Genomic DNA, 11,038 nt, shown 5'->3' on the forward strand with positions numbered 1-11,038 from the left:
ATTACTTTATAACTAAATTCTGTATATGAGAAGAAAAATTTCTTTCGATTTTTCAAAGATGCCATGTGAATGGTGGAGTGATCCTTACCTAGAAATGTTGGTTGTTGGATAGTTATTGTATAATACACTACTGTTTTCCAACCCAAGTTCAAAACTAGCTTCTAGATTTCCACTCAATGCACAATTACGAAGAAAAGTAATATACTCTTTCATGGCAAGGTATCATAAATTCTCTACTTGCTGGTCAACTCTCTGACTCTTAAGATGCTTCATAAAAACTCTTGCAACTACAAAAACCCATTTCGTTATTATTGAAAGAAATAATTGTTTTTTTTTAATTCTATGAATGAATGAAATTACTATCGACACATAATTTGAAGATCATGAAGGGATTTAGAAGATGTTGAAGCTATAAATCCAAAAATTTCTTCAATTATATCGTGAGGAATGCTTTTAGTCTCTCTCCCATTTTAAGATAAACAAAAACATAGTGATTACACATTGAAAAACAAAAAGGAACAACAACAAAAACTAAGTCAAGAAATATAAGGAAATATAGAGGAAAAATGAAAACTTAAAACACAAAAAGAAAACTTACTCTAAAACTAGAGAGAATAAAGATTGGAATGGCTCCGAACTCAATATTCCTTTTGGTTTGGGTTGAAAATCAACTCAATCACATCTGCAATAAAATAATTATAATAGTCAGGATTTTATTTCAAAATAAAATAATAAAATAAAATCTTATAAACTTATAAAAGCAATAACTTTTTTCTTGCACTCCTCCTTTCATTTTATAAAAAAGGAAAAAAAATAATAAAACAATTTATAAATTTATAAATTTATAAATCAATTATTACATGATGTAAGCAACCATAAATTTTACAAGAACATATCTTTTAAAAAAGAACTAAGAAATTCCCTTACTTCGCTTCGGTTTTGATTTTCTTTTTTCTTTATAATTTTCATGGCGGGGAAGTACCCAAAAATCCCTCAATAATTTGAATAATTCTATTTAATCCCCCAAAATATTGAGTTTCCTCAGGGGTCCCTCTTTTTTCTTGAATTTACTTTTCAGCCCAATATCTGTTAATGGAGAAGACGGAAGCGGTAAATGGCCTGTGAAATTACACTAACGCCCTTGAGAGATAACTTGTGAGATGATTTAATTAGCCATCATTTCAACGGGCTGAAATGACGCTTTTAACCATGCTTTTTTCCTTGGGAACAGCTGAGTTTGAAATTTGGTTTTTCTTATTTTAAAAATAATAAATTTAATTTTTTTTTTAAATTTATAGTACTTTAATTTTGTTTAAAGATTAAAATAGTTTTAAATAATATTTAATTATTATTTTATAAGTAATTAATGGAATTATTTTTTTAAATTGGTTAATAAAACTTATTTTATTTTGGAAGAATATCAATCACTCTTAATGATCTATCCCAATTTCTTTGCTTCTTTCTTGTCATGCTACCTTGTTTTTGTAATTTTTTTATAAATGAAATTATGATTTATTCAACTTTATAAAAAAAAATTCATTGCATATCTAATTAGACCGTTATTCATAGAAAAAAAATCCAAAAATATATTAAGTTTTTCTACAATTTTGAAGAATTATTGAATTTGTAATTTGGTTTTTTCTTTATAATTTTTAAAAATTGGTTTATGCAATATATATATATATATATACATGTTTACTAACTATTTTTAATTAAACTTTTCTTAATTTTAATGGTGTGTTATACATAATGAATAATAACTGTATAAATTAAGCTTTTCTTAATTTTAATGGTGTGTTATACATGATGGAAGAGACAATGGTAGACTTAAACGTCAAACCTGAGATAAATCTGTAGGGCTCCGACATCAATACCTAATCTAAACATTAACATTGCAAGAACTTCAGTATCCATATTATTACTTGTCATTTTTTTGTTGTTTGTAATTACAAAATCAGTCATAAATCCGAAATGTACTCAACAAATAATGCACATCAAATGGAATGTTAAGCAGGAAAATATGGACAATACACAGGAAACATAAATAATTAATGTGTAGTGTTTTGACGACATTGTATTTGTTGTGTGTTTGCTTTGTAGTTCTTCGAACTTGTGTTTGCTAGTGACAAAATGAGTTGTTGATGATTAGGAGATCGACAACAAAAAAACAACTACTGCAAACGACGAAGCCGTTTCAAAACGGCCATAATGTTGATGTATTCGGTATTCATGTGAACAATAATATTTTCATAACTTTAGTTTCCATATATATACTTGTGTTTTTTTTTGTTCTTTGTGAATAAAAACATTGCATATACAGTTAATTACAAAATCGGCCTTAAATAAGAAATGTACACAGAAAATAATGCAGATCAATATAATTTACTAAACAGGAAAAGTTAAAGATACACAGGAAATGTAAATAATACACACCAACTCGATATAACACATAGGAAACGGATATAGTACACAGTAAACTGAAGCACACCACATGAAGCCTGTTTTCTATACATGAAACGAAAATAATACATAGTACTCAGAATATATACACAGGAAAAAAATTTAATACACAAGTAAAAAGAAAACTACACAACAACAACAAAACAAACATAATTCATGCTTATATTAGACAAAAACTAAACATTGCAACAGTAAAAACAAATAAATTATGTTACCATTATGGATAGAATGTTTAGTCCATTATGTCTGCATTACATAATCTACGATTATGTTTAGCTTGATGGCACCAGCTACAATGTAAATAGCAGACATCGAAGGCTTGTGACTCGATTCTCTTTCTTCTTGGACGGTCGGACCGTTTTTTTTTTATATTGGCGGCCGAATTCAAAGCTAATGCTTATCGTCAAATGGCTTGTCACTGTCAAAAAATTGAGGATATTAGGTTGGCATACGCCGACAATACCTTTCAACTGTAAATTAATTGTATACGTAAAAATGGACATTTGTGTCTGTTTGAACGATTGTGGAACATGCATGCTTGTACGGTAGGCCATGTACTTCCCATCTTCTGCAAGAACAATCTCGAAACTAGATGACACATATGATATATCAATAGCTCTATATAATAGTTGTTCTTTCAATTTCTGCATGACAAGTTTAGAAACCCACTTCTTGCTTACTTTTGGATGCATTGTCGTACTAATGTCTCCACCGCAAATGTGAGTTAATTAAATTGTCTTCAGTTGAAACGTGCCTATATTTCCCTTTTTCAAAACATGCACTCGTCATTGGCAATCTGAAGCAGCGCACCTTACAAGCACCCAGATTTTATCATTTTTTTATAAATGTAAAGTCAAAATGCCCAGAAGAATTATGTTGGGAGAGAAAACTATTGCCATTGGGGTTCATGCTGCTTGATAAGGATTCTCTGTATTGAAAAAAAAATTGCAAAATACACACGAAATAAATATTTTAATTACACAGGAAACAAATATTCTACACGGGTTTCATATATCCTACACGGGAAATCAGAATAATAAACAGAAAGCTTGTAGAGTACACAAAAACCATGAATAATAGACAATAAGTTATATTAATACACATGAAATGGTTGTCATTCATAGTACTGACATCTAGAACATAGGAACACATAAAAGACAAGTAACCAGCAATAGCAGTGATTGTTGTATTACAATGGGATCAAGGAGGCCGAGTTTCCATCTGCAAGCACACTCACTTCCTTGATTATGATGCCCAAGACAAATTTGTTGAAACTATAGTATATATGACATATGCATTGAAAATCCGCGTCAGACTTAATTAGGCAAAGCATTTTGTATGCGTCAGGCGTTACGAACTTCACTCTCACTTGAGAAATATCTAGGGCCCAATGTGCACATATCTCACCCATAATTGACTCCCATGAACTTAAGACGGTGAATTGAAGCACACATCCTTCTCCTTTCTATCTCGCCATGGCGAAAAATGTTTCCATTGTTGATGACGCCTACATGAAATTTCAAAAATCTTGTAAGAATCCACATCAAAGAAAGAATGACAAAAGTGAAAAAGCTTGTTATATTCCAGACGCAAAAGCATGTAAAATAACACAAACAAGAAGAAGAAGAAGAAGAAGAAGAAGAAGAAGAAGAAGAAGATGATGATGATGATGATGATGATGATGATGATGATGGAGAAGAAGAAAAAGAAGAAGATGAAGATGAATATGAAGAAGATGAAGAAGAAGAAGGAGAAAAAGATGAAGAAGATGATGAAGAAGAAGATGAACAACAACAACAACAACAACAACAACAACGACGACGACGACAACAACAACATTTTACGTGTAAATATCTTCACTTTAATCTACTAACTAAACAAGATGGAAAGACGAAGTTGAAGTTTCGACAAACAAACCAAGATGAACAAAAAGAAGTTCAACAAATATGACAAGAATGAGAAGGAGGAGTGAAATATCTTCTCTTTTCTGACAAAAAACTTCATTGGAATATATGACCACGCTTTTCATTAATTGTGATGTGACTTGTAGGAAAAATTGTCTCTTTTGTTTTTTTCCATCTTACACGGGTACATGGGCATTTGTGACATTTTATTTCCATTTCACACCAAGGGCTGAAAAAAATTTGGATTAAAAAAGGAGGGATCTAATGGAAAATGCAATTGTCAGAGGGACTGTAGTGGAAATTTGAAACTATCCAGGGACTTTTAGGTAATTTTCCCTTTTCATGGTTATAAGGCAATATTATATATAGACATAATTTGAAATAAAATAGTTTAATTAATGAAATTATAACATCATGGAGAGAGTTTTTAAGAGAAAATAAATAAAGCAAATGCAAATGAAGTAATACCCAGCCGAAGAACTATTTAAAAAAAATAAAAATAAAAAATAGAATAGAAATGAAAAAGTAAATAAAATTTAATTACACAATCATAGATATAACACCCTCTTCCATAGCTAATTAAAAAAAATTAAATCAATGACTTGTTTAACATTTAACATATAACACCCTCTTTCATTATTTAACATTTTACATTTTCATATTTTTAATTTTTTCTATTTTACTTAGATATAATTCAAGATAAATGGCATGTTTCAATTATGACTTGCAAATTGACAAAAAAAAATTATGATTTAATAACTCCCATAGACATACATTTATTACAAAACAAATAATTTTCAATCACTATAATTGGTTTTGAAAGATTTTATGGAGTATTTAATGCAAAATTTAAGAAAGCAATTAAACTTTTATATTACTGATTTCATAATTAATGCAAAAAAAATATATAACTAAGTGTAATAATATTTTTTTCAAAAAAATCATAATTATTCTTTGAAATGCTCTCAAGCCACATTATACATCTACTTTAAATATATGTATAAATAAGGGTATATCAACAAAAAAGAACTCAATGCAATAACCTTTCGATAAAAGCACCCAGAGTAATTACAAATATTTAGAGTGGTAAAATGTAAATTTCTCTACATCTTTGCATTCGAAACCCTATAGATTAGGAAAACCAAAATAAATAAATAAATAGTAATTAAAAAAAAACCATAACAAAGAGAAGAAGAGAGTGGCAGACTTATGCGCTCCACGCCATCTCTCTCTCTCTCTCTCTAAAATGAAAAGACAGGAAGGTTTTTTTTTTTTGCATGGAAGCTATCTCCTCAAAAGAGGGGGCAAGGATGGATGGATGGATAGGAGGGACAGTAGTGATGGAAGTTAGAATTTGGTGAGTGTGTTTAAACTAGGAAAGATATTTGATAATTTTTTTGATAAATATATAAATTTACAAAGATAAAGAGAGTGTTTTTAATTGGACGATGTAAATGAGTTCAACTAGATACTTTGAAAAAAAACTTGAAAATATTTATCTCTCTCTACACTAATATCCACAATAAAAATGATTTAAACTAAAACTATTTACTCTGACAAAATGACCACTAGTTAGGAACCATGACATAGCTAGTAATTTCCTACTAGACAGCATTTTTAACACACAATGGACATTATGAATGGAAAGTAATGTTGTTTGGCCTTAAAAAATGCTCCTCAAATTTTTTAAAGAAAAATGGACGACATATTTAGAGAAGATTCATTCATTGTCACTTATATTGATGATATTCTAGTATTTAGTAACAATGTAAAGGAGCATATAAACCATTTAAAAATATATTTTTTAAAAAATGTAAAAGACATGGTTTAGTATCATCCGAGAAAAAAAAAAATATGAAATTAGGATGCAAAAAAAATAGAATTTTTAGGAGTAATAATTGGAAAAGGAGAAATAGAATTACCATGTTCATCTTTTTCTTATGTTTTAATTCTTACTTCTATTAATGATTCTGCTTAATAATTAATTTGATCTCTTAAAGTTCTATATCTTTTAACTCCTCTTAACCAAAGACATTGTCTAGCTTTTATTTTTTCTTTTAAATTTCTATTTTTTCTTAATGTATATTATAACTAGAGTCGAAGTTCATTTTTTTTTTATTGTGTAAAATAGGTTTGTGACTGTAGCAACAATAATTTTACTATTGTAAAACCTTGGGCTTGCCCATGGTTATATGAGTGGGTTGGTAAGTATCTTTTCAACTATTGTAACCATGGTTAAGTTAGTTAACCTTGGGTTTAGTTACTTAAGGGTTAAGTTTGTGGAGCCTATATAAGGCCCTGTAGTTTGTAAGGAGAGGACATCCCTTATCCCATGTCACATACCTTTCCCCTAAAGCTTAGGAAATAAAGAAATCCCTTTCTTTGTGAATATATATATCTCTCTCTCCTTCTTGTTTATGCATCCTTCTCTCTTTACTCTCTAATCTTAAAGCTTATGCCCTCATAACCTTTACTTCACTTGGATGAGCCACACCTCAGTAAGTTGAAAGGCATCCCAACAGTCTTCTCCCTGTGAGACTCTTGCAACCATGGTTAAGTTAGTTAACCTTAGGCTTAGTTACTTAAGGGTTTAGTTTGTCGAGCCTATATAAGGCCCCTTAGTTTGTAAGGAGTGGGCATCGCTCATCCCATGCCACATATCTCTCCACCAAAGCTTATGAAATAAAGAAATCCCTTTCTTTGTGAATATATCTCTCTCTCATTTTGTTTATGCATTCCTCTCTCTCTTTACTCTCTAATCGTAGAGCTTCCGCCCTCATAATCTTTACTTTACTTGGATGAGCCACGCTTAAATAATTTGAAAGGCATCCCCAACGGTCTTCTCCCTGTGAGACTCTAGTGGTATCAGAGCTATGGTTTCTTTCCTCAACAATGACTACAAGATAATATTTATCATGCAGGGGTAAACCCTTAACAGAGTTTCCAACATGTAGATAGTAAGTTTTATCTAGGTATTATAGCTTTTATTGATCCATGAATTTTTATAAAAATTAAAAAATGAGTTTTGCTTTTCAAAGATCTTAGAAGTGGGCTAAGCTATGTCAAAAGCACACCTAATGGTCTTTGTGTAATTAGAGGTGGCCTGCAATATAGCAGTAATCTTGCCTCAGTTTTGACTTCCTTATTTAAAACACATATTGAAAGAACATCTTCTAATTGAGTAATCATCCAAATGAAATGCCTAAGATTTGAAAGATAGAGACTCTACAAGGATCGCTTCAGTACAAATGTGAAAGGGCAAGTAGGTCCTAAGACGGTAAGCTGGAAAAATCTGCTAGGGTATGTTCATGATGAAAAGTTTGGAAAATTTTTTTGAATAAATTTTAAATAAGGAAAGTTAAAATTTTTTTATTTTGGAAAAGAAAAGTTGAACTTAAAATGAATCTTTTATATGAAATGAGTTAATTTAACTAGTATAAGGAGTAAGACAAATTGGACAGCTCCAAACAGTACCCGCCAGCCATGGGCAAGGCCAAGGTTTTACAACAGTAAAATTACTGTTGCTTCAGTCACAAACCTATTTTACACAACAACAAAAAAACTTCGACTCCAACTTGTTTGATACTTTTTGGTTTTATTTTTACTTATTTTTGCTTGATTTATCATTAATTTGATTAATAGTTTTTCGTTTATTGATTATTTTTAATTTAATTTTAATTTACTTATTTAATTATTTTGTTTTCTTTATTTAATTATTATTTACTTGATTTTGTTGATATAATATTTTAATTATTTTGTTTTCTTTGTTTTTTATATTTTTTGCAGTTGAAAGTAAAATTTAAATTATTTACTACTACTTTGCTGAAATGAAATTTACTAAAATAAAGTTTGCAAAAAATAAAATTTAAACAAATAAGAGAAAGTAAGGAAATACTTATGAAACAACAAGATCCACAAGATGCAATATGATAGAAGATTAACCTTGGCAAATAATTTTACTTAATCCATATTTATTGAAAGTAAAAATTCAATTTTTGTTTGGTTTTGTTAGTTTTTTAATTTTTATGGATTTTTTAAGTTCTAAAGTTTCACTTATCTTGATATAAGAACAATCAAACTGTCTTAGTAATCAAGCATCATGAGTATCTCTTAATATGTGAGAGTATAATCTTTTTAATTGTCAGAGTCAAGACTTACCTCCACACTCGTTTTCCCCCCTTAATGGACCTCCTGTCCTCTGGCGGGTACTGTTTGGTACAGTCTAGTTTGTCTTACTCCTTATACCAGTTAGATTAACTCATTTCATATAAAAGATTCATTTTAAGTTCAACTTTTCTTTTTCAAAATAAAAATTTTTAACTGTCCTTCTTTAAAATTTATTCAAAGAAATCTTCTAAACTTTTCATCATGAACATACCCTGACAGATTCTTCCAGTTTACCATCTTAAGACCTACTGACTCTTTCCACAACAAAGAAGGAAAGAGAGATATATTCACAAAGAAAGGGATTTCCTTATTTCATAAGCTTTGGTGGAGAGGTATGTGGCATGGAATGAGCGATGCCCTCTCCTTACAAAATAAGGGGCCTTATATAACTAACTTAACAATGCCCATGGTTAAGTTAGTTAACCTTGGGTTTAGTTACTTAAGGGTTAAGTTTGTGGAGCCTATATAAGGCCCCTTAGTTTGTAAGAAGAAGGCATCGCTCATCCCCTGCCACATATCTCTCCACTAAAGCTTATGAAATAAGGAAATCTCTTTCTTTGTGAATATATATCTCTCTCATTCTTGTTTATGCATCCCTCTCTCTTTACTCTCTAATCGCAGAGCTTCCACCCTCATAATCTTTACTTCACTTGGATGAGCCACACCTAAGTAAGTTGAAAGGCATCCCAACGGTCTTCTCTCTGTGAGACTCTAGTAGTATCAGAGTTACGGTTTTTTTCTTCAACAACGACTACAAGGTAATATTTATTATGCAGGGGTAAACCCCTTGCTCGTATAAGCACAATGCAATAATAAAAAGGTGCTTGGTTAAAAAAAAAAATGGCCACTAATAGTTATCAATTAATATATGTTTTTTTGGTTATAATAAACACTGAGATATAACCCTCAACTATTAAGTTGGAAAAAACAAAGAAAATATATGTCATATTGTAACAACGATTAACATATTACGAACAAACATCATTCTAGTTATATTTTCCAACCCTGCAAAATTATTAATCTGTACAAAGTTGAATTTTTTTTTTTAATTTTCTCATCAAACAATCAATTATGTTCTTTGAGAGGATTTCTTAATATAATTTTATTTAGTTTTTAGATAATCCCGTCATAAAATATGTAGAAATAATGATTAAAATTTCATTTATTCAAAATTTTACAATATCATCTTTTACTCAAAAGGATGTTAAAAAGAAAAACTATTTCCCATACTTTATACAATCTTGGAAATGAATATTTGAAAAAATTGCATAATTAGCGAGAATAATTAAATAAATTCTAAAAGAATTTAAAAAGAATCAACACAAACATATGGTTTGTATTGAATACTTAATTATTATATTTTAGAAGATTTATTGAAATAGTATTTTCTCCCTTAAGGCTGTGTTTGATTGCCTTTTTTTCCCTTGGAAAATTTTCTATGGGTCATTTTCCAACTAAATAGGCTGTTTGTTTGTCAAAATTTTCCGTGAAAAATTTTTCCACAAACTCTATCACGTGACCCTTTTTCCCTCAAATCAGTGAAAATTGTTTCTTGCCTCCACCCTGGGAAAAGGTTTCCAGGGAAAACGTAAGGGGTTTTGTGAAAAAAATAACGTGCGATTGAAATATTAAAATAACTTTTTTAAAAAAATTTAAAAGAAAAGTTTTTATTTTTTTTTTAATTTTTTTTAAAAAGATAAATTATATAACTTGATAATATTTTAAATAAAATTATCTAGATTAGTGAACAAATCCCGTGTTTATAATTTTAAAATAGCTTTTCTTTTAAAAATTTTAAAAGAAAAGTTTTTCCTTTTCTTTTAATTTTTTTTAAAAATAAATTATATAATTTGATAATATTTTAAATAAATTTATCCAGATCAGTGAACAGATCCGGCGGCATTTTGATGGTAAGATTCAATTCATGTAGCGATGTTTATAATTTTAATAATTTTTAAAAAAATTTCTATGGAAATGTGATTTTTTCTAGGGAAAATTGATGTAATCAAACAACAAATGAGGTTTTTTTCATGAAAAATGTTTCATTTTCCGTGTAAAAGAAGAGCAATCAAACACCAAAATCTGAATTTTTTATAGAATTTTTTTGATTTTTTAGCTAGAAAATAATGCCAATCAAACAACTATTGTTTCATTTTCCATGTAAAATTTTTTCATTGAAAAATATTCCATGGAAAGATTTTCTTTTCCAGCCATTTTCCATGTTGCCAATCAAACACACCCTAAATTTTTATTAACAATACATAAATAACTGAAAAATTATTTCATATATGTTTAAAAAATGGACAATATACTTCTTTTATTGAAAATGATTTTTTAAAAAAATTATATTATCAATGTCTTCTTGGGCATATTTGTACTATTTTTACAACCCAGTTTTTATTGTTTACAAAGTGAATATTTTATTTTATTTTATTTTATGTGCCACGTCTCAACAAGAAAGCGAATCCATGATGCAAATACTTGTGATTTATTTATCTATTTTATTT

The sequence above is a fragment of the Dioscorea cayenensis genome, chromosome 19 (genome assembly GCF_009730915.1).
Source record: "Dioscorea cayenensis subsp. rotundata cultivar TDr96_F1 chromosome 19, TDr96_F1_v2_PseudoChromosome.rev07_lg8_w22 25.fasta, whole genome shotgun sequence".
NCBI classification, from domain to species: Eukaryota; Viridiplantae; Streptophyta; class Magnoliopsida; order Dioscoreales; family Dioscoreaceae; genus Dioscorea; species Dioscorea cayenensis.